At 35.1% G+C, this 25,886-nt stretch overlaps 1 long non-coding RNA gene across 1 annotated transcript in view; it reads left to right on the top strand.

Moving 5' to 3' along the window:
- LOC136838775 (uncharacterized) overlaps positions 1–25,886 on the top strand; it is a 256,954-nt gene that overhangs the window by 52,761 nt on the left and 178,307 nt on the right. The window lies entirely within an intron of this gene.

Below are 25,886 nucleotides of genomic sequence, written 5' to 3'. Positions count from 1 at the left end.
GAATGACTCGGTTTGGTTCTTCATTCTGATCTTACACTTTGTAGTGACAAGCGTATCCAAAATGTATATGAAGATATCGAGAAGTTAATCAGGTTATGTTTAAAATCGATCTTAAACGAAATTTCGGAACTTTTGATTTCATATTGACATAGGCAAATGCCGACGCCCGTTAAAATATTGAACTTGGTAGACTGGTTTCTTAAACTCATCTCGGAAGCAATTTTATTTTAGTAGATCACTTTAAAGATGCAAAAGACTCATAAATATAAACGTGTATTAGTTAATTAGTTTTAATGAAGATTAGTCTTCTTATTAGATTTTATAGCATAATTTTCAACCAATTTCCTACTAAACAATAATAATCATTTCCATGTGGGTGTGTTTGTGTGTGTGTGTGTGTGTGTGTGTGTGTGAGAGAGAGAGAGAGAGAGAGAGAGAGAGAGAGAGAGAGAGAGAGAGAGAGATTTGCCTTAACCTTCCTGTTGATCGGATCTAATCTGGCGGGCTGGGGCATTAGCCCTATTGACGCATTTTCCCTTCAGAGAGAGAGAGAGAGAGAGAGAGAGAGAGAGAGAGAGAGAGGGAGGGGGGGGGGGAGGGGGCGGGGCTTTGGATGTTCTTTGGACGTCAGATTACCGACCATGTAACACGGCTGCCTTTGAAAATGACTTGGCTCACCCGAATCTCAAAGGAATCCAAGACTTGATGTCGTTAATGTCATTTTATTGCCAGAATAAAAACCCGTGTCCTTTCTCTTTAGCATGATTACGCCGGGTAATTGTCTTGTTAGTGATTTTTTTTTCTTTTTAGCGTTCTGAAAAATATTCGTTTGCAGGCGAAATTCGTAGGTGTATTAGGTAATTGACGCCCGGTAAAAAGGAACTCGCACGAATTGAGCACCAGGTAATTGGCCTGAAGGTTAATAAAAGGCGCTGGAAAATGAATCGAGATATTAAATGAAACTTTGATTCTTTGAAAAAAAAAAAAAAGATTATACGAACAGTAAAAATGAATTTATATTCAAGGGAAGCTTTGATGTTCATGGGTAGTAAATGACAGTAAATGAGCTAGGCGGTTTCTGGATTGAATCAAATATCAGTAAATGAGCAAGGTGGTTGCTAAATCAAAACAAATATTAGGAAATGAGCCAAGTGGTTGCCAAATCGAAACAATGTCAGTAAGTGAGTTAGGTTGTTGGTGAATCGAAACAACGTCAGTAAATGAGCTAGGCGGCTGCTAAATCAAAACAAATGTCAGGAAATGAGCTAAGCGGTTGTCAAATCGAAACAATGTCAGTAAATGAGCTAGATGGTTGTTGAATCGAAACAAATGTCAGTAAATGAGCTAGATGGTTGTTGAATCGAAGCAAATGTCAGTAAATGTGCTAGGTGGTTGCCAAATCGAAACAATGTCAGTAAATGAACCAGGTGGTTGTTGAATCGAAACAAATGTCAGTAAATGAGCTGGGTGGTTGCTGAATCGAAATGATGTCAGTAAATGAGCCAGGTGGTTATTGAACTGAATCGAAATGATGTCAGGTTAAATGAGCAAATGTCAGTAAATGTGAGTTATTGAGCTAGGTGGTTGCTGAATCTTAAAAAGATGACAGTAAATGAGCTAGATGGTTGTTGAATCGAAACAGATGTCAGTAAATGAGCTAGATGGTTGTTGAATCGAAACAAATGTCAGTAAATGAGCTAGATAATTGTTGAATTGAAACAAAAGTCAGCAAATGAGCTAGATAGTTGCTAAATTGAAACAAATGTCAGTAAATGAGCTTGGTGGTTGTCAAATCGAAACAATGTCAGTAAATGTGCTATGTGGTTGTTGAATCAAAACAGATGACAGTAAATGAGCTAGGTAGTCGTTGAATCGAAACAAATGTCAGTAAATGGTCTAGGTGGTTGATAAATCGAAATAAATGTCAGTAAATGAGATAGGTGGTTGCTAAATCGAAACAAATATCAGTAAATGAGCTAGGTGGTTGTGAAATCAAAACAAATGTCAGTAACTGAGCTAAGTGGTTCCTAATCGAAACAAATGTTAGTAAATTAGCTAGGTGGTTGTTAAAAAGAAACAAACGTCAGTAAATGAGCTAGAGTAAATGGGATAGCTGGTTGCTAAATCAAAACACATGTCCGTAAATGAGCTAGTTTGTTGGTAAATCGAAACGAATGGCAATAAATGAGCTAGGTGGTTGCTAAATCGAAACAAATGTCAGTAAATGAGCTATGCAGTTGCTAAATCGAAACAGAGGTCAGTAAATGAGCTATGCAGTTGCTAAATCGAAACAAATGTCAGTAAATGAGCTATGCAGTTGCTAAATCGAAAAAAAATGTCAGTAAATGAGCTAAGCGGTTCCTAATTGAAAGAAATGTCAGTAAATGAGCTAGAGTAAATGGGATAGGTGGTTGTTAAATCGAAACAAATGTCCGTAAATGAGCTAGTTGGTTGCTAAATCGAAACAAATGTCAATAAAGGAGCTAGGTGGTTGCTAAATTGAAACACATGTCAGTAAATGAGCTAAGCAGTTGCAAATCAAAACAAATGTCAGTAAATGAGCTATGCAATTGCTAAATCGAAACGAATTCAGTAAATGAGCTATGCAGTTGCTAAATCGAAACACATGTCAGTAAATGAGCTCGGTGGTTGCTAAATCAAAACAAAGGTCCATAAATGAGCTAAGCGATTGCTAAATCGAAACAAATGTCAGCGAACGAGTTAGGTGGCTGCAAAATGGAAACAAATGGCAGTAAATGAGCTAAGTGGTTGCTAAATCGAAACAAATGTCAGTAAATGAGCTAGGTGGTTGCTACATCAAAACAAATGTCAGTAAATGAGCTAGGTGGTTGCTAAACCGAAACAATGTTAGTAAATGAGCTATGTGGTTGCGAAATCGAAACAATTGTCAGTAAATGAGTTATGCAGTTGCTAAATCGAACCAAATGTCAGTAAATGAACTAGGTGGTTGCTAAATCGAAACAATTGTCAGTAAATGAGCTAGATGGTTGCTAAATCGAAACAAATGTCAGGAAATGAGCTAGGTGGTTGTTGAGTCAAAACAATGTCAGTAAATGAGCTAGGTGGTTTCTAAATCGAAACACATGTCAGTAAATGAGCTAGGTGGTTGCTAAATCAAAACAGTTGTCAGTAAATGAGCTAAGCGGTTGCTAAATCGAAACAAATGTCAGTAAATGAGCTAGGTGGTTGTTAAGTCGAAACAATGTCAGTAAATGAGGTAGGTGGTGACTAAATCGAAACAAATGTCAGTAAATGAGCTAGTTGGTTGCTAAATCGAAACAGATGTCAGTAAATGAGCTAGGTGGTTGTTGAGTGAAACAATGTCAGTAAATGAGGTAGGTGGTTGCTAAACCGAAACAAATGTCAGGAAATGAGCCATGTGGTTGGTGGTTGCTGAATCGAAACAAATAACAGTAAATGAACTAGGCGAATGCTATATCAAACCATATGTCAGTAAATGAGCTAGGTGGTTGCTATATCAAAACAAATGCACACAGAATGTGAACGTATCAATGCCCAGTCATTCCAATCATATAAAAACAGATGTGTGAGTAGTAAAGGAGTCGTTTATTACCGAAGTAAAAACTTTTACTGATACTAAAGGACTAGTTGATACTCAAACAAAAACGTGTATACGGCTCGAAAGGAAACTGTGGATATTTTAAGTAAAAAAAAAAACGCATGTATGCAAGTAGGTGCCTTTGAAAAGATCAGTTAAAGCGTACACTCTGGTTATAAAAGTGACTGCAGACTGAAAAAGGAATATGTATGTATGCTGCTAGTATTAATACCTAAATAGAACATATATATACTAGTAATGAAGGAGTTCATGGATACCAAGTTAACAAGTAAAAAATGCGCTGAAGTTCCTTCGGTGCAATCGAGTTTTCTGTACAGCGTATAATGCTGTATGAAACTCTCAGCCACGGCCAGTGAAACTCAGCCGCGGCCCATGTAACTTTCAACCACGGCCCGGTGGTGGCATGTGTTGTTGGCACCTATAGCGGTGCCAGACGCACGTCATGGCTAACTTTAACCTTAAATAAAATTAAAACTACTGAGCCTAATTTGGTATGTTTGATGATTGGAGGGTGGATGATCAGCTTACCAATTTGCAACCCTCTAGCCTCAGTAGTTTTTAAAAAAAAAGTGCGGACGGACAGTCAAAAAGCCATCTCAATAGTTTTTTTTTTACAGAAAACTAAAAACTCATGCACACGAAAAAGAAATGATTCAACTGTGGTTAAAATGAATGGAGATGAGCATGTGTAGTAAGTGGGTCAGCTTTATCCCCAAAGGACAGATCCACAGCAAAAGTACACAAGTGATAGTTTGTGCTCAATCAGATATTCTTGTTTAGTAAATCAAGCACCTGAAGCTCTGCTAAAAAGAAACAAAAGATAAACACGGCAAGCAAGTAGGTCATCACATTCTCATCCTCAAGTATTGAGAGTCTCAGTAATCTTACATTTTTACTTTCATTTTTCCCTTCGTCTCTCTTTCCCTCTCATTTCTCAGCTTCGCTGGAGAAGAATTCGCATTTTTCACGCGAGGGGTCATTGTCCATCCTTTCCCAAATTCTCTGTCTTTTGAGTACTGCTTTGTCTTGGTGAATATGCTTCCTTTGAATGAATAAAAAACGAGTCTTGTGTTTATCCATCCAATTTATCTTCTGGGCGAAAATTCTTCAGGAACACGAACCTCATTCTTTTGAGTGTAATATTTCAAGTGAGTCCCGTTTTTTCTGCCTTGCCTAGTTTGAGAAGTATATTGCACGCATTTTTCTCTTTGGTTTTTCCTTTTGCAGTTGATTTTTTCTTGCTGTATGAACGCAATCTAGGGAGATTTGAATTAGTTTTTGTGTGTTGTATTTGTATGTTAGCCAATGAGTAATTATGATTCTATAAATATAATCGGTAAGCACTTTGCTTATTATTATAGCTTAGGTATTCTTTATAAGACCAGATGTTAATTGACATGCACGTATATAAATGAACAGAAATGTTCAAACTCTTTTCTAATCGATTCAAGACCAGTAGCTCCGAAATGAGGATCAGGACTGATATGTTTAGATTGTTTTTGTCATGAATGCCCAATTTTCTCATTGTTCCCCGAATGGAGATGTTCCTGTTTGCTCGAGGGGGATTTTGGCTTTTAATTAAGAGAAACCGTGGATTAAGTGCCGAAGAATTTGAGTAATTTGAGGAATTCTATTTGATATTGGAGAATTGGCGTTCTCTCACATCGTCAGAATGGCAGGTTTGCATAATAATGGCTTGTTGCAAACTTGGATGGAAAATTGTGTTTTGGTCATTCTTAATTTACCTTCTTATGATCAGGAGTCAGAACATGAGTCTAAATTCTTGTTTAGCCACACTTATAAATCTTGGTATGCGTTTGGTGAAGTGGTTGTTTAAGGTTTGTGAAAAAGATGGTTCTCCCAGTTACAAAATTCGGTGATCACATTGTAGATCAGATTTCTTTGGTATCTGAGATTCGTTCGCTTACTGGATTTGCATTTTACGAAGACCGATTGACGATAATGTTGTGCATGAGTAGTTGGTGTATTGTCAGTGCCAAATAAAGGAAATTAATTGAACTGGAAAGGAACCCAGAATTTTCTTTTAAAAAAAATGATATTTTTTCATAAAGCCGGTAGTCGGATTTCGAATTTTTGTATGGTCGAATTTAAATTAATATTAAGCGTGCTTTCCTTTTTTTATTTTTATTTTTGTTCGTTTGCTTTATGAATGGGATAGTATTACTACTGGAAATTCGTGGCTGTCTTCATTCTTTTAAGAAGACGACTTGCAACAACAGATGAATATAAAAGTACCCTTCAAGCGTGTAGGAAAAGACAATATTTGCCTTTGAAATCATTCATAGTAACACTGATAACACTTCCATTTTAGCCAAATATTTTACCAAATAATATTATTCTTCACTTCAAAGCATGGAGTATCTAAATGGGGTGAGGTCACTAAGCCATTGAAGATGAGCGTGGGTATATATGCTGACGGGGATCTTTCCTAGATAGTGACCCCCAAGGGTTTCAACCCGGTATGTATCCACCTTTGCAGCGTGTTTAGTACAAGCCCGCTGGGGATTACCGTTAAAACATGTAAACAAAAGACTGAAAACATCATAAAGATAATGACCCCCAGGAAATATTAGTCTTAGATAACGACCCCCGAAAACCCTTGGGGGTCACAGTCTAGGAAAGATCCTGCTGACGGTCCCAGGCTTTCCATAATGGATACATATCCACATACTGATCACGCCGATGTTCCTTAAATGTCGAGTTGTGATCCTGTCACCTTCGGCTTCAGTAATAACTGCTGTTGTTAAATCTCGGTTTCGGGGTGCATGGCTTAAATTCCACAAGATTGCAACAACTCAACCACAAAACAACCTGGATCAGCATTCGGTGAGGGGTGCATTCCCAAAACCGATCAACTCCTCCTTGGACCATAGGCCACACCGTTCCCGTAGGGGGATATTACCGCCAGTGCACCTCATGGGGTTCGCAGTAGGCACTACTAAAAATTCTTTGCAGCGTCCCTTCGGCCTCTAGCTGGAACCCCTTTCATTCCTTTTATTGTACCTCCATTCATATTATCTTTCTTCCTTCTTGCTATCCACCCTCTCCTGACAATTGCTTCATAGTGCAACTGTGAGATTTTCCCCTGTTACACTTTCAATCAAACCTACCTACTTTCATTTTCCTTTCGAGCGCTGAATGACCTTATATATCGCAGTGCTTTCCCTTTGGCCTAAACTCAGTATTCCGTTCCATAGGCCACACCTTAAAAGATCACTGGAACTCCATCACTGACTTTTTTGAGAGGGTTTGTGGACAGACGGAAGAATAACCAGCAGACAAAAAGGGCGAACACAGTCTTCGAAGTTTGTGGGAGTTGCGGTTTACTCGTAGGAAAATGAAACAGTGTAGTAAAATAAAAATAAAATATTTGGCTTTTCCATATCTTCACGCTCAGCTGGAATAACTTCCTTGAAAGAAGGAATTAAGGGCTTATCACGAATCTCCATTTCTCGAATGTAAAAGAACTCTGTTTTCCTCTGTGTAGTTAATCGTCGTGGATTGAAAATCAGTTAATTTTCAAGCTAAACTTTCAGTTTTTTTTTTTTTTTGTTACCTTGATTTTCATTTGTATTTTCTTGAGTTTTGTTTCTCAGGAATTTGATACTTCAATGTTTTTTTTTTTTCGTTTTTCCCTTTTTTCCTGTAATGTTTTTTCATCTTCCGAATTTCTTACCTGTTCTGGTTTTTTCTTATTCTTATTATCCATTTTCCAGCTGTTAATATTTAAGTTTCTTTCCAGAAATTTTTATCGCGTTATTTTCTTTGCCTTCCATGTGGAGATTTTCTCTTTTCGTTTATATTTAGATTTGGCATACATTATTTGTCCTGATTTTATTCATACCGCCATTGTCATCACGGAGTTATTTTCCAAACCAAATAGAACAATTAAGTCAGAAATTGGATTAAGCGTGAATATGATCAAAGCAATCCATGGCCTTCATTACATCTCCCGTAAGTCCATAAAATTCCTCCGCCTAAAAATGAAACACTCAATGGCCTCTTGGGAACAAAAATAAAAGAGAGAGAGAGAGAGAAAGAGGAAAGAGAGAGGAAAAATCTTTGATGGCGTTGTGTAGCAACTTTTTTGGCCTCCCTTTGTGATCAAGAGATTGCACACCTATTTTAATTTTCATTTTTTATTGTTATGGGAATGGGTCAACAGGTGAGGTGCTATTAATCGCGTTGGAGGTAATAGCTTCTGATCTCATATTTATATCCGATATGCGCAAAATTGCACCGCTTTAGTGATGGGAAATCACACAGGGATTTCTCCCTTTTATGTTGGATTGTTTTGCTTGATAAGGATAGTCAAGAAAAAATTGGCTTTGTTTCCTTTTTTTTTTTTTTCGTCGGCTCCAGTGACGTCAACAATGACCTTAAAGCAGTAATGATTTTTTTTCTCTTCTTCTTTCTTCCCCCCCTCCTCCCCTCCCCTCACCCCTTAGTGACACGGCTTATTCCGTGAGCACGAAGTGTCTCTGCTGCTGAAATTTCTTTGTATCATGTAGCAGAAGCAGTAGATATTATTCAGTCATTCTTTTTGTATTGTTCTTCTTCTTCTTCTTCTTCTTCTTCTTCTTCTTCTTCTTCTTCTTCTTCTTCTTCTTCTTCTTAGTTTTTACGAAAAGTTCTTACAGTCTCTGTAGAGTAAATGAAAAAAGATTTTGAACGAGACCAGAACTTTGAACCTTCATCAAAGACATGTTTCAAGCATAGGTAGGGAATGCAAAATGCGATTAAAGCACTAAAGTAAATTTAAATACTGTGAAAAGACTATTTTGAAAACCGAAAATATCGTAGGTTAAAATTCCTTTCGGAACTTGCGTTGCAGATCATAAAGAATTCTTCAGTTTTTACTTAGTGGTGAAAAAGAAGTGGGATTAACGTAATGTCAAGAGCATCGAATAGCTATTATGAAAACATTCAGTCAAATCGAAATACATTTGTATTTTAAAGTAGAATGAAAATGTTTTCGGTGTCTAATATTTGAAATATGTGGGATTCGATGGTACATTAATAACCTTTGTAGATTGGAAATGGTTTTGAACAACAGTCGGGAATAAAACATTCAATCTACGTTTTGCTCAAGGTTGTTCACGGTTCCGAGAGATGCGTTGAAGATCTAATTCAGGCATGATGTTAAAATAAATTGGGAACCGCATGAAAGATTATTCTTTTGTTCCCTTTTTTTCCATTAACTTGTGTTTTTTTGTTTGGCGTTCTATCATTGCTGCTAGTACATCGGCATTACAAAGTTTATGAAGCCAACGTCGATATAAAGCATCGCCTTTTTGTTTAATTGAGTTTTCATGGGATTTATATAATTATTTATTCATTACTTTTCTTGTGACCTAAACATCTCTCCAATTCCTTATACTTACTTGCAATTGTTCCGGATTCGTTACACAGCTTTCTGTAGTTGGTTCGTCTGTTTATAATAAAAAAAAAAAATTTGCACGATGATTTGGCAAAAATATGATACCTTTTTTTTCAGTGCCTATGCCAAACGGTTCAGGGTAGCCTTAAACGATTGGCAGGGAAGCAGACAAATTAAAATTGATTTTTGATCTTTTTAATTGATTGGCACGTTTTCAAAAAGTGCAATTGTCTCATAATTTGATTTCCGTTATTTGCAATTGTCAACTACATTGTAATTACTTCTGTTTCATCCCTGAATATTTCCATCTCTTTTTGTCACATACCATTCGCTGGAACATGTAGCTTTATGGTTTGGGTTTTTGGATTCGTTGCTTCAGCACACACACAAACACACACATACACACACTTATGCTCATATATATATATATATATATATATATATATATATATATATATATATATATATATATATATATATTATATAATATAATATATATATATATATATATATATATATAATATATATGTATATCTATCTATCTATCTATCTATCTATCTATCTATCTATCTATCTATCTATCTATCCATCCATCTATCTATCTATATAATATAAAATTGTGCGTACAGACAAGCATAAAAGTAAAGCAAAAAACTACATGTAGCTATTTTCAAGGAACATTCTGCAGTGCAACCCAATCAATTTTATCATAAGCTTCTCATGATAAAATTGATAGAGTTGCAGTGCAGAATGTTCCGAGGATGTATATTGTAGATGGTAAATTACTGAGAACTATTAAAAGTTTTCATGATAAAAGCGAAATATATGCTAGAACATAAAGTCGGAAGAGTGACAGTTTTGGTGTAAAAATGGGTCCGAAATAGTGGTTTATGCCTCCAAGGGCATAACCATCATGATGATTCGAGAAAGGCTGTGAAAAAGAGGACATGCAGTTGCAAAATTGTGTGATGAGAAAGGTGGTAGTGAAGAGAAATTGTGGGACTAATGAATTTTAAACTGACTGTAAGAGGAGAAAGGTGCATTTGAATGGAAGCAAGACTGAGGTTATGGTATTTGATGAAAACAAGAAAGATGAAGTAAGAAATATAATATGCACATTTGAAGAATGGAAGTTGTTGATTTATGCTGACTTTTAGAAAATGTAGTGGATGACGGTAAGATAAAAAAAGATTAAGTATATCTTAATTTAAACAGACCACTGAGCTGATTAACAGCTCTCCTAGGGCTGGCCCGAAGAACTAGACTTATTTTACGTGGATAAGAACCAATTGGTTACCTAGCAACGGGACCTATAGCTTCCGACACATTATAGCGAGAAATGAATTTCTATCACCAGAAATAAATCCCTCTAATTCTTCATTGGCCGGTCGGAGATTCGAACTCGGACCTAGCAGAGTGCTAGCCGACAACTCTACCGACTCATCCAACGAGGAACTGGTAAGATGAAAGAACAGGTAAACTGAAGATCGGATGAAGCATGGAGGACAGCTAGGTACAAGCAGATGATGTAGACGATGAGAGGCGTGTTCTTGAGAAAAAAGGGGTTGTTGAGCCAGCTTCCCTTCATGCTGTAATGTGAATAAGTCCAGTTCAAATGAAAGGAAGTGAGTTATAGCTGTTTACATAAATTGTTTGGCATGTATATGTAGGCATAAGAGTTGAAGGTGTGAGAATGTAGAGATGTGAAGTGGATGAGCTTGTTTTGAGATGGTTCCACAACGTGAAGAGGATGGATTAAGATAGTTTGGTGAATATTGTGTAATGTAAATGTTAAGGCCTATTTCATGTATATGTAGGTTGAAGAGTTGAAGGTGAGAATGTAGAGATGTGAAGTGGATGAGAGTGTTCTGAGATGGTTCCACAATGTGAAGAGGATGGATGAAGATATTTTGGTGAATATTGTGTAATTTAAATGTTAAGGGAAGGACCTAGAAATTTCGTGATGCATTAGAAGAAAATGGGTTTAATTTCTCTAAAGCTAGAGAATGCTTGCAATATAGAGTGAATGATATGCTGTTTGCAGGGTGCTCCAACATGCTGTTCATTAGGCTTCCTTGTTCTGGCAGTTAACTGTTAAGTGCAGCTCTGAATTTTGTCTGTTTTTATCTTTTGGGCTAATCTTGCACAAGTGGAAATTGCGTATTGTTGAATATTATATATGCATATATATATATATATATATATATATATATATATATATATATATGGACCCTGAAGGAAAGCACTAGGTGCTAATGCTTTTGTTATATACCTCTGTCTTTCAACACACACACACACACACACACACACACACACATATATATATATATATATATATATATATATATATATATATATATATATATATATATATATACATACACATGTGTGTATGTATATCTATATATGTATGTTTATATATATACATATATATAAGCATATGGATCTGTATAAATATATATATATTTACATATGCATATACATATATATACAGATATACACAGCATATATATATATATATATATATATATATATATATATATATTTATATATATATATATATATATATATATATATATATACACATATATATATATATATATATATATATATATATATACTTTGTATATATATATACATACATATATATATATATATATATATATATATATATATATATATATATATATATATATATATATATATAGACACATGTTTAGTGTATGTGTATTTATAGCAGACACCGTCATAGAGTTAAAACCTTAATGACCTAGTTACTGAGAGGAAATTAATTCATTAACACATTTGCCGGGAGTTGTAAGTTCATTGTAGAGTCACAAATTTGCTTCTCGTAATTTTTAGTCACGTTCTGTCCATTGGGATCTATTTGAGTCTGGGAAAAATATATTGATAAATATTACCAAAACTTTATAAGAACAAAATATGACATTGTAGATGATGACTCTGGTTACAAAGTCCACTTGACGTCACTTGACTCAAAGTTCTTTGTTACCTCATCTTGCGGTAGATTTAAATAACACTAAATGAATCGAAAAATCAATTTGTTAACTATTCTTAGGTACCTGGAGAAGCTTTGTTAATGTGCTGCTATAGTAACTCTGTTTAACGTCTAATGTCTTTTAAGCCTATCCCAAGATATATTTGTTGACTCATCTTGATGTAGATATATATATATATATATATATATATATATATATATATATATATATATATATATATATATATATATATATATATATATATATATATATATATATAGTCTCGAATTGAGAGAGAGAGAATCTTTAGAATGATAAATAATAGAAGACCAGAAGAACATTCAAATTTAAGCTTTCAGTATAAAACCTCATCATCAGCTGAAAAAACACCGGATGAGAATCATAAAATTACAATAAAATGAATTGTTAAAACCTTAATGAACCTAAATGAACAAGTTACTGAAAATGAGATGTAAATTAATTAAAAACATTAACATTTGCCAATAAAACTTGTAAGCTCTCACATTGTAAAATATTTAAATTTGCCTTCTCGAAATTTTTAGTCACGTTCTGTTATTCAGAAATTAAGTATTGTTTCCCTCAAATCAGTTTGAGTTTTCTGTAATCTAGACAATGAGATCACTTTTTGAGAAAAGCCTACTCTGCCTGTGGACCTTAATTCCTGTGTCGTTTTATAAGAACAAAATGTTACATTGTGGATCTAGTTCCCGGCTCTGACACAGAATTTTGGAACACAGAAGAACTAGGTTTCCCAAACCACCCTTTTCTGCCATTAGAGAACTCAGTTTAACACAGTTCCATCCTTTCACTGACCTGGATTTTCTTTTTGTTCAAATAGACTGGAAATAACGCTAAATGATTAAAAAGATGAAGCCGGAATTGAAAACAACTCAATCTTATTCAACTAGCTATCTATTCTTACTCAATTAGGTTAAATATTTTACTTTGACTGGTAGTTTGTTTACATTTCACTTTAGTTTTATTTTCAGCTTTTTATGTTTGTGTTTTTAATTTTTCTTATTTTATTACATCTCACCCTTTTAGTTGGTAATTACTTGTTCATTTTATAGTTTTTTAGTTATTTGCAAGATTTATTATGACAATTCATTTTATTGTAATTTTACTGATTCTCATCCTTGTCGGTTTTTTCATGATGATGATATATAAAGCTTGTATAATAAAGAATGTTCTTCCTGGTCTTGGCAATATTATTTATATTATATATATATATATATATATATATATATATATATATATATATATATATATATATATATATATATATATATATGTGTGTGTGTGTCATCAGATAAATCCAAAGCATCAGTCTGTCAATTATACTAAGGTGCATGAGGAAGCTTTGCAAATGTTGCGGGTACAGCAAATCCATTTTGATAAAGATATTTGTTTTTCAGAGCTACATATTTTCAACATTACGATTTTGAATACTATTACCGTCATTCTTTTTTAGACTTCATCTGCTCGGAGTATCTCTACCATTAAGGAAAATTTCTAAGTTAAGTATACCTTAGTTTAACCAGACCACTGAGCTGATTAACAGCTCTCCTAGGGGCTGACCCGAAGGATTAGACTTATTTTACGTGGCTAAGAACCAGTTGGTTACTTAGCAATGGGACCTACAGCTTATTGTGGAATCCGAACCACATTATGGCAAGAAAATAAATTCTTGTCACCAGAAATAAATTCCTCTCATTCTTCATTGGCCGGTCGGAGACTCGAACGCGGGCCCAGCAGAGTGCTAGTCGAGAACTATTCCGATCCGTCCAACGAGGAACTAGGAAAATGTCTAAATGCCTGAAGTAAACGTCTGAATAATGTCAACTTAATCTCGGTATTATTATGGCCTCTCCGCTTCTGCGTAGTTGAACATGTCAGTAAAGGACTTGCCATGCTTTGCAGCATCAAATGGGACAGTTAGGGTCCTCTGATCTGTGAAATATCAATTTGCTTGATACAGTTAAAGTCATATCGAAGTAGAAAGTTGTGTCCATGGCATCCCAAAGCTTATTCAAGAAAGCACTTGATACAAATGTGAAATATCGAGTAGGTTACACGATGTCACCGTTATGCTTTTAGGAAAATATTATTTTCATTTGCAGCAAATCGTCAATTTATTTTCTGATTTTACAAACCGCCACGGTAAGAAACGCCTAAGAAAAAGAAAAAGCTTCAAGGTGAAATGATTTTTCTGGATTCAAAATGCATAATTCAAATATTGATTTAGTCGTTAGCAAAAACAGTTCGTGCAAGTAAGTTGCAAGCAACAAACATGCTTTTTGTTTTCGCATCGTCAGGTTTCCAGATACCCGTCGGTAATAACTTCGGGAGAGCTGTATGCATGCCATCTAGCGACCTCAGCACAGGGGGAATTCCCAAGGGTCTAGTGCCTGGATGGAGAATGTATTGCCAGTCTAAATGGCAATACCCCGTGGGGCTTGGTGCCGTCAGTGTGCCTAACAGGGTGCAATGCGGGCATTATAAAGGTTGCTTGCAATGTTCCTTCGGCCCTTCGCTACACCCACGTTTTAGCTTCTTTAATTCTATTCTCGCTTCCTTTCTTCAATCTTGCTGTGCAACCTTTCTAACTATTTTAGTATAATTGTTTAGTTTTCTTCCATTTCCACCTAGGTCCTTGTGTTTCATCTTTTTTGTGCACCGGATAATTTTTATCTTGCTGTACAATGCTCCAACTCCCGTTTTTTTTTTTTTTTTTTTTTTTTTACTGTCTTAAGTGGTGAATGGCCGAAAGTGCACCTTGGCTTGACTTGACAGCGTTAATTTCATAGAATAAGAGAAATAAATTCAGTTTGACTGGTAAATCCAAAGAATAAAGCACGTTACAGTGAAGCAAGCAGTATAGCACATGGCATAAATTGCCATAGCGTGTTTTGATTACTAAAAACTTTTGATTATTTCTTTTTATTATTACTCTGGTTAGAAGTCTCTTCCAAAATTAATATTTATGAAAATTTGTAGATTAAATCTGTTATTGAAATTTCACTTAATTTGAACTGTCAATAATATTTTCAATTTTAAAAGCGCCCTGGAAAGACGAACCATCTCAAAACCCAAATAACAGAATGATATCTTCAGGTCTTCTCTCGGTAAGAATTCCTGTAACCGAACTCATAACACCATTGTGGCTATTTCTGCAATTTCATTTTGTGTGAATGCCGTAACCTCGTTCCTTCTTCTCGCTTTATTCACGATGCAGAACTCCCTAGTTGCTGCCTTCATTCACAAACGATAATTAAGTTTTTCTGATGTTAAAAGGACTCCCGGCTTAGGGAGGTTTGGAAAGACGGCTGTGTTGATGATATGCTGAAGTTTTGGAATGAATTTTTCAAGACCTCACTCTGCCTTCTTCATGAATTCAAATAGTCCGTGCATGTATTGGGTTTGTCGAGTGAAAATAATGAAGAAAATGTCCTTTTACTTTTCCGTACAAGAAAACTGTTGAGATGGCTTTGTCTGTCCGTCCGCACTTTTTTTGTCCGCCCTCAGATCTTAAAAACTACTGAGGCTAGAGGGCTGCAAATTGTTATGCTGATCATCCACCCTCCAGTCATCAAACATACTAAATTGCAGCCCTCTAGCCTCAGTAGTTTTTATTTTATTTAAGGTCAAAGTTAGCCATGATCGTCCTTCTGTCACCGCAGTAGGACAGGCCACCATCAGGCCTTGGCTGAAAGTTTCATGGGCCGCGGCTAATACAGCACTATACGCTGTACAGAAAATCGATTGCATCGAAGAAACTTCGGTACATTTTTTATTTGTTTCTTTATGAATAATGAAAAAAATTTGCTGTTTCTTTATGAATAAAATGAAGGAAATGTCATTTTTCTTTATGAATAATGAAGGAAATGTCCTTTTTCTTTATGAATAATGAAGGAAATGTCCTTTTTCTTCATGAATAATGAAGGAAATGTCCTTTTTCTTCATGAATAATGAAGGAAATGCCCTTTTTCTTAATGAATAGTGAAGGAAATGTCTTTTTTCTTCTTGAATAATGAAGGAAATGTCCTTTTTCTTAATGAATAATGAAGAAAATGTCTTTCTTCACGAATAATGAGGAAAATTTTCTTTTTCTTTATGAATAATGAAGAAAATGTCCTTTTTCTTAATGAATAATGTAGAAACTGTCCTTTTTCTTCATGAATAATGAAGAAAATGTCCTTTTTCTTTATGAATAATGAAGGAACGCGCAGAAGACACACTAATCCTACACCCTGATCCTTTACCTACTATCTGAGGATTAGCTCTTTAGAGCATACTGTATAATTGGAAGTTTATCGAAATCCCTCCCCCCCCCCCTTCCCTGAATTTTAGACTAAAAATCTCCATATTCATGGAAACCAGATCTCATATAGGGATAGATTAAGAAAGTAACCGAAGGAGCTGGTACAGTTAAGTAATTCATCTTTAACAGCTCAAATAGCGTTAGAATTCCCGTTTTCCAGAAAATTTTGAAATGTCTGCGTATACAACACGCCGTGAGAAGGTTATGTAAATTCGTATGTGGCTTTTTACCACCATAAAGCTTGCGGTAAAGATATCACTAAACATCGCTCGGTAAGAGATGGACTTATGAATTCAACCAAATTCAACATTAACAATCCTGTAGAGGGAGTAGTGCCGTTATTTCGCCTTACATAGTGCACAGTAGTCATTATTAAAGGGGTGTGCAGTGGGCCCCCCCCCCCAAGTTCCTCATTGGACGGATTGGTATCGTTCTCGGCTAGCACTCTGCTGGGCCCGCGTTCGATTCTCCGGCCGGCCGATGAAGAATTAGAGAAATTTATTTCTGGTGATAGAAATTCATTTCTCGTTATAATGTGGTTCGGATTTCACAATAAGCTGTAGGTCCCGTTGCTAGATAACCAACTGGTTCTTAGCCACGTAAAATAAATCTAATCCTTCGGGCCAGCCCTAGGAGAGCTGTTAATCAGCTCAGTGGTCTGGTTAAACTAAGGTATACTTAGTGTCCCCCTCCCCTGATCCCTAGCTACATCCACTTTTCAGCTTTCTCCTTTACCTCATTTTCTGCTTCCTTTCCTCGGTCCTGCTGCCTAGCCTCTGTAACTATTACTTTCTCAGTGTAGTCGTTGGGTTTTCTTCCTGCTCCACCTTTAGATCCTTGTAGTTCATCTCCTTTATTTTCTGGATCTCTTCATCTAGCTGTCCAGCCACTCCAACTCATGTATTTCATTGTCTTTTGGACTGAATGACCGGAAAGGCTCCAGATCTGGACTTGACAGCCTGAATTTCATGAAATCAAACAATAACTGGTGTCACATCTGGAGGGTAATTTCTCTTAGAAATTTGCAAATAGTCTAGTAGGTATGTTCATTACTGGTAAAATGAACATCCGAGGCTTTCCATCAAAACCACAAGGGAATTTTAGGCAAAGAGATCACGAAGTTAAATCACTAAACACTCACAAATTTCGATATAATCTTTTTACATCTCATATGCACCCAGAAAGATGGTACTTGCTTTGAGAGGACTAAACAACGATATCATTGACTAAATCCTGCTTCCACATTATCAGTTTCCTTTGGCTAAAAATTTTGTTCCGTTGACCGTGGCGCAATGCCAAGATTATTTGTGGTATATCATACCTGGTAAATATCCAAGCAGTGCTAACATGTACGAATATCATTCTTCTTATGCATGTTATTGGAAAATAGTAAATTCAAGGAAGTTGCCAGAGGTCTACGAGACGAGTCTCCTTGAAAATATTAGACCTTTAACAATATTTCATTAATATTGCCATGTTATATGTTTAATAATATATATATTATATATATACTATATATATGTGTATATATGTTTATGTATCATATATATATATATATATATATATATATATATATATATATATATATATATATATATATATATATATATATATATATATATATATATATATATATATATATATATATATATATATATATACGTATATGTATATATGTTTATGTATATATATATATATATATATATATATATATATATATATATATATATATATATATATATATATATATATATATATATATATATATATATATATATATATATATATATATATATATATATATATATATATATATATATATGTGTGTGTGTGTGTGTGTGTGTGTGTGTGTGTGTGTGTCATAATTTGAATCCCTTTTATTAAATGTGAATGGAAGTGTACCAAAGTAGACTTCCAGCGGATTTGGTGTCAATCATTTACCTGTTTCATAGATAACACCTTTGATATTCACCCGAGAAACTGAGTCTTGGAATTCCACGGTAAACTGCTAATAAAGGCGCTATGGCGAAATGAACTTCTAGACTGCCCGTAAGGATTTCCGTGAGCGCTAATGAAACGCTGTTTCGTCAGACTATCCCTTCCCTCCTATGCTCGATCTTTTGCACAATTTGGAAGCGGATAAGCTGTTAAATGGTTGAATAAAAAGGTGTTTCTCGCTTGATAAGACTGGAAGGCGACTACTTTTAACATTCAATATTAAACAGATTTCGTCTTTTTGTTTAACGTGATTAAATGCTCATTTATCCCAAAATGCAATTTAAAAAAATATATATATATATATATATATATATATATATATATATATATATATATATATATATATATACATATATATATATACATATATATATATATATATATATATATATATATATATATATATATATATATATATATATATATATATATATATATATATATATATATATATATATATATATACATATATATATATATATATATACACATACATATACACATATTTCTTTGGTTTTATTAACGGTCTAAATATTATTTTAGTCTATTCTTGAGTTACAGTTCGAAGCAGTTATATTTCATGAATTTTATTTTTTTCTATGTTGCCTCGTTTTAGTTTTCTGTAAAAGAAAAGCATTGTACCGGATATGTCTCACCGTCCGCACTTTTTTCTGTCCGCACTTTTTCTGTCCGGCCTCAGATCTTAAAGACTGCTGAGGTTAAAGAGCTGCAAATTGGTATGTTGATCATCCACCCTCCAATCATCAAACATACCAAATTGCAGCCCTCTAGCCTCAGTAGTTTTTATTTTATTTAAGGTTAAAGTTAGCCATAATCGTGCTTCTGGCAGCGATATAGGACAGGCCACCATCGGGCCGTGGTTAAAGTTTCATGGGACTGGGTGTAGGTCCTGACCGATTTCAGCTTTATTTCCAGGCCATTGGCGAGCAGGAACCGGTCAAGACCTACACCGCGTCTCTCGTTTTTTCACCTGTGGTGATGTATGATAAAAGAAATCCTATGTTCAAGTGATTATATTCATAAATATATATATATATATATATATATATATATATATATATATATATATATATATATTATTATATTATATATTTTATATATATATAGTATATATGTATGTATATATATATATATATATATATATATATATATATATATATATATATATATATATATATATATATATATAATGAGTATAATCACTGAACACGGATTTCTTTTATCACACATCACCATGATGAGAGACTGGGTGTAGGTCCTGACCGGTTCCAGCTTCGTCAGTGGCCTCTCATTTTATCACCTGTGGTGATGGGAGATGCAAATATTTCAAGTACTGAATTTCGTTTTAATCTTATGCATACCGAAATGCTTCATGGGTGTAAGATGAGCAGACTTACTAAAATAAAACCTGCTTCATGACAAAAGCAGTAAAATCAAGCAGAGAAATAACGGGAAAAACGGTGTCAAGGATCAGCCAAGTTCTAGCTCGACGAATCTGGTGTCATCAGAAACTGTGCCAGTAAACATGAAATTTAAATACTTTAAATATATATATATATATATATATATATATATATATATATATATATATATATATATATATATATATATATATATATATATATATATATATATATATATATATATATATATATATATATATATATATATATATATATATATATATATATATATATATATATATATATCAGCTTAACACAGTTTATTTTTAGTGAATATAGCTATCAAGGATATCAGCCTTCCACTTTTCAGTAAGTCATTTTGAGCTACATACTCTTTACTACCTTAATTTTGACTATTCCCACTCAACTAATTGCCAGGTACGATGGATTTTGTTTGGTGACCATACGATATACAGTATATATGTATATATATATGAATGTCTTTTCCTGTAATACTACAGTGTAATATGAAAATAAGAAGGCCCATAAAACACTATTTAAACGTTGAAACCATATATTTCGGGCACTTGTTTCTGTGCCCCTGTTCACTGGTAGAATATGGACAGGTGGAAAGTTACAATGGTATATATACAAAAACATGAAGGTGTGGCCTTAGGCCTCCGATGTTAAGGAGGTGGCGTTTCTTAAGAAGGATGAGATTGACCAAATTCCCTAGTGGTTTTTGGCCTCATTAGCTCCCGTTTGGCGATGGATCTGTCGGTCGCGTTTCTTGGGTCATCTTCTTCAAGAGGGGTCTGAGGATTAAGGTGTCAATGGCGTCCGATTTCCAATGTCCTCCTGACAGGTTCATATTGTTGGTTTGATTGATGATAGCAGATTCCAGCATCTTTCTTTTGTACGGACAGCTACTCTTGAAAACCAACTCCGCCCCACTCCAGTTAATGACATGCCCTGTATTTCTAATATGTAGGAAAAAATTCCCGAACTCTCCGAAGCGTAACGTACACAAAAGATCTTTTGTGCGTTACGTTTCGGAGAGTTCGGGAATTTTCCTACATATTAGAAATACAGGGCATGTCATTAACTGGAGTGAAGGCGGAGTTGGTTTTCAAGAGTAGCTGTCCGTACAAAAGAAAGATGCTGGAATCTGCTATCATCAATCAAACCAACAATATGAACCTGTCAGGAGGACATTGGAAATCGGACGCCATTGACACCTTAATCCTCAGACCCCTCTTGAAGAAGATGACCCAAGAAACGCGACCGCCAGATCCATCGCCAAACGGGAGCTAATGAGGCCAAAACCACTAGGAATTTGGTCAATCTCCTCCTTCTTAAGAAACGCCACCTCCTTAACATCGGAGGCCTAAGGCCACACCTTCATGTTTTTGTATATATACCATTGTAACTTTCCACCTGTCCATATTCTACCAGTGAACAGGGGCACAGAAACAAGTGCCCGAAATATATGGTTTCAACGTTTAAATAGTGTTTTATGGGCCTTCTTATTTTCGTATATATATATATATACATATATATAGACACATATACATATAAATGTTTGTGTATGTATGTTTATGCGACCATAGGTGTACTTAGGTCTATGTTGAGAGAGAGAGAGAGAGAGAGAGAGAGAGAGAGAGAGAGAGAGAGAAAGAAAGAGAGTAAATCCGATTTACTAACGAAGGCGCTATGACCGTATGAATGAATGGAGTGACGAAGATCAAGTTGTTTGTCGCAACGAGAACCATCCATTTACCGCACTTCTTCTCCTTCTTCTTCTTCTTCTTCTTCTTCTCATCCTTCATCTTCTTGTTCTCCTTCTCCTTCTTCTATTCCTTTTTCTTCTTCTCCTACTTCTCTTTCTTTTGTTCCTTCTTCTTTATTTTTTCTTTCTTCTTCTTCTTCTCCTTCTTGTGTTCCATGTTCTTCTACTCCTTTTGTTCTTTCTTCTTCTTCTTTCTTCTTCTTCTTCTTCTTCTTCTTCTTCTTCTTCTTCTTGTGTCCCATCTTCTTCTCCTCCTCCTCCTTCTTTTGTTCTTTCTTCTTCTTCCCTCTTTTCCTTCTTCTTCTTCATTTTCTTCTCCTCTCAATCCCTGACCCGGACGTCGGGGTTGTTTATGTTTTCGAAGTTCAGCGAATGTCTTATTAGGGCAAGGAATCCCACATTTATCATTTGGGAGATGAATTGTGGTTGCAGATTTATTTTGTATTTTTGAAAGGTTTTTTGATAACTGAGAGGCCTTTCTTAAGTATGTTATGAAGACCGAAAGGTGCGGTTTTTGTTGAATATTAAGGAATGTTGTTGTTATCACTTTCCTTGAGGATCCTTCGAAAGATTCAGGAGACTTGATAAACAGCAGGCCAGGAAATGAACTTGCCTCACATAGAGTGGGAATTTGAACGAAAAACGGATCATTAACCCAATAAAAACTAACTCGAAACAAATTTAGAATTACTGTTGTCATTGACAATTTAGTGTAGGTGTGAACATGTATAGAGAGACTACAGAAGAATTTACAATCCCTGTACAGAGAAGAAAATACGTTCTTGGGAAAACATTTGGCATTTTGTAGCTAGGTGACATTGCAAAAATTGGAGGACTGCTAAGATTTTTCTTGACACTGAGGAACAGGGTTGACGTTCAGCAATTGGTTCGGAGATCGTTTGTGTTAGTTTTCTCCTAAATTGAGGAAACGATTACCAGATCTTTATTTTTGTTATATATATTATTAGGCAGTCTGTTGCTTGCTTTCGGGTGAGGCTTCCTTCGTCAGTTATTCCGTAATGTTTTCTTCCGTTCAAGCCTATATTTCATAGTCCCAGAATTTCCCGTCTCTTCGGCCTGTGTATTAACAAAATTGATAAACTGAGACTCCGTTAAATTAACCCAACTTAGCAGAGAGAGAGAGAGCTGAGCTAGTGCTCTGTTGAGAGGAGATATTTTAGGAAATAGGCGCAAGCAAAAGGAAAATAGACTAGAGTACTATTTTGAGAATCTCCTGCCCCCCGCCTCTCTCTCTCCTCTCTCTCTCTCTCTCTCTCTCTCTCTCTCTCTCTCTCTCTCTCTCTCTCTCACATAAATTCACAAGGATATAATTGGTGGATAACCTGTTTGTTTACCGCGAGGGAACATTATATTCAAGTATACGTTAGTTAAGTTTCGCTCTTATTTATTTAATAATGTGTAGTGATATAGAAGCATGTATATGTACACATGCACGTATGATATAAAAGCAAAAAATGTTCAGTGTTATAAATGCGTAAGCCTTCCGTCATGCCTGTAACAACTTCTCGTTTTCGTTTAGTGCACGTATGGCAAATCTTGCCTGTCATTTTACATATTTATCACTCCTGTTTTGTGCTAGGACTGAGTTGACACGCAACTAAGGGACTTCATCCAACAAAGTTTTAAGGCTAAAATGAAGAAGATGGAAATGAAATAGTCCGGGAAACCCACCTCTTTAAAAGATGAGGGCACAGGAATTGGTAAAAATCTGACTATAAATTAGAGTCAGCCCATACCCCATTGTCACCCGGAGTTGGGTAACAGCTTCGTGAAGTAGCAGCATCAACAAATGACTAACAGGTTAGCCAGTCGCTCCGTATGGTTACTGAAATGGAGAAGCAGCTGTCCGTATTATGGAAATCCAGATTAGCCAGTCATTTCTTATTTATGGAATCTTGTTTTGATTCCGCATTTATGTGGATTTGCAATGCGATACCAACAACGAGCGACTTCTGTTAAAGCAATAATCAATCTGTTGATTGTAGTGTATGAGGAAGCACAGTGGCAGTTTGGGGAGATAAAGAAACTTATATCAGAGACTACCAAACGTATCAGTCTTTATAATAGTCTTCATAAACAATAAAAGCTTTGACTTCAATACAACGGAAGAAATTTAAGCCATTTAAAACCCTTAAGAATAATTCCCTATGAGAATCAGTACCACTAATTAAATTTAAAATGCTCGAACGGAATTAACTATATTGAAAAACTGGGAACGTTACATAAACCCCAGTCAATTTATTATTTAGTTTAGTAAGGCTGTAAGAAAAAGTTGACAGTGATTTCAATATAAAGATCAGCTTAGCCAGTAGAGATTGAAGAAAACCAGGTTTCTCGCTGATCGCGAAAGGACATTGGTTGAAAAGGATGGAGGTGAACGAGAAAATAGCTCATTAGAAGCAAAGAACAACGAGTAAAAAATGCACCGAAGTTTGTTCGGCGCAATCGAGTTTTCTGTACAACCGCTACAGCGTATAATCAAGGCCACCGAAAATAGATCTATCTTTCCGTGGTCTCGGTATAATGCTGTATGAGCAGCGGCCCATGAATCTTTAACCACAGCCCTGTGGTGGCCTATCATATATCATTGCCAGAAGCACGATTATGGCTAATTTTAACCTTAAATAAAATAAAAACTACTGAGGCTAAGGCTGCAATTTTGCATGTTGATGATTGGAGGGTGGATGATCAACATACCAATTTGCAGCCCTCTAGCCTCGGTAGTTTTTAAGATCTGAGGGCGGACAGAAAAAAGTGCAGACAGAATAAAGTGCGGACGGACAAACAAAGCCGGCACAATAGTTTTCTTTTACGGAAAACTAAAAATACTGGTCCAGGCTCTTGACTCTCAACATTCTTCGCTCTCCGAAGAATGGCATGAACCACCACATAAATCTCATAGCACAAAGTTCAGTTGATCTTCTAATACATTAAATTAATCTTCTAATGCAAAGTTCAGATATTCTTCTAATACATAAAATAAATTTTCTACTACAAAGTTCAATTTATGGACTGGATACGAAGCTTTGTGCTTAGTGAGCATAATTTCACAAATTTTGTTCGTCAACCACACTTGAATTTACTTCTCTGTAAGATGTGTGACCTAAGATTTTTAGATTTCCGTAAAAGAAAACTATTGTGCCGGCTTTGAATATCCGTCCGCACTTTTTTCTATCACACTTTTTCTGTCCGCCCTCAGATCTTAAAAACTACTGAGGCCAGAGGGCTGCAAATTGATATGTTGATCATTCACCTTCCAGTCATCAAGCATACCAAATTACAGCCTTCTAGCCTCAACAGTGATAATTTTATATAAGGTTAAAATTAGCCATAATCGTGCTTCTGGCAACGGTATAGGACAGGCCACCACCGGGCCGTGGTTAAAGTTTCATGGGCCGCGGCACATACAGCATTATACTGAGACCGCAGAAAGATAGATCTATTTTCGGTGGCCTTGATTATGCTCTGTAGCGGCTGTACAGAAAACTCGATTGCTCTGTGGAAACCTCGGCGCATTTTTTATCTGTTTCTTTTATAGTATCATACCCGTGTGATATGTGTATGTACACATCCAAAAGATCCCATTAAATAACCTGTTTTATTTTCATACTAATACACGCATCTTTCTCGGCGTTTATATTTACAGACACATATTTAGGAAATTTATGGGAGCACAATTTCGGGCTGCTTTATCGTGACAGCGAGTTGAATATGTTCAAGAGAATACATTTGCATTCGTTGCTTCCTGTTTAAAATGACATCATGTATCAACGTAAGGAAATACTTCTCACAGTGTATTTAACTTAATTAAGTCCGTAAAAAGAAAGAGAATAATGTATGTTTTTTTTTTTTTGCCTTTTCAAGAAATACACGAGACATTTTCCATGTTTTTATCTGGAATGAGTGGGTAGTGATGTTAATTATATCCTCCTTTATGTAACGACTGTAATTTTATTAATAATAATATTTCATTTGCTTGTTCACTCCTCTCCGAAGACCTGTAAGTAATTAGTTTTGGATCGGATGGTTTTAATTAAAAGTGTTTCGTCTCGCTTTAAAAGTCATAACTCAAAAATAAATTAAATTAAGAAATAAAATAAAATAATAAAAAAATTATTTGTGAATGATGGTTTAAAAAGTGTTTTGCCTCTCTTTAAAAAGTTATAAACTCAAAAATAGAATAAAAAAAATAAAATAATTAAACAGTTAGTTTTGAATGATGGTTTAAAAAGTGTTTTGCCTCGCTTTAAAAGTTATTAACTCAAAAATAAATTAAATTAAAAAATTAAATAAGATTAAACAATAATTTTG

This window comes from Macrobrachium rosenbergii, chromosome 5 (assembly GCF_040412425.1).
Source record: "Macrobrachium rosenbergii isolate ZJJX-2024 chromosome 5, ASM4041242v1, whole genome shotgun sequence".
Taxonomy (NCBI): Eukaryota; Metazoa; Arthropoda; class Malacostraca; order Decapoda; family Palaemonidae; genus Macrobrachium; species Macrobrachium rosenbergii.
This window is presented reverse-complemented; position numbering and strand designations above follow the sequence as displayed.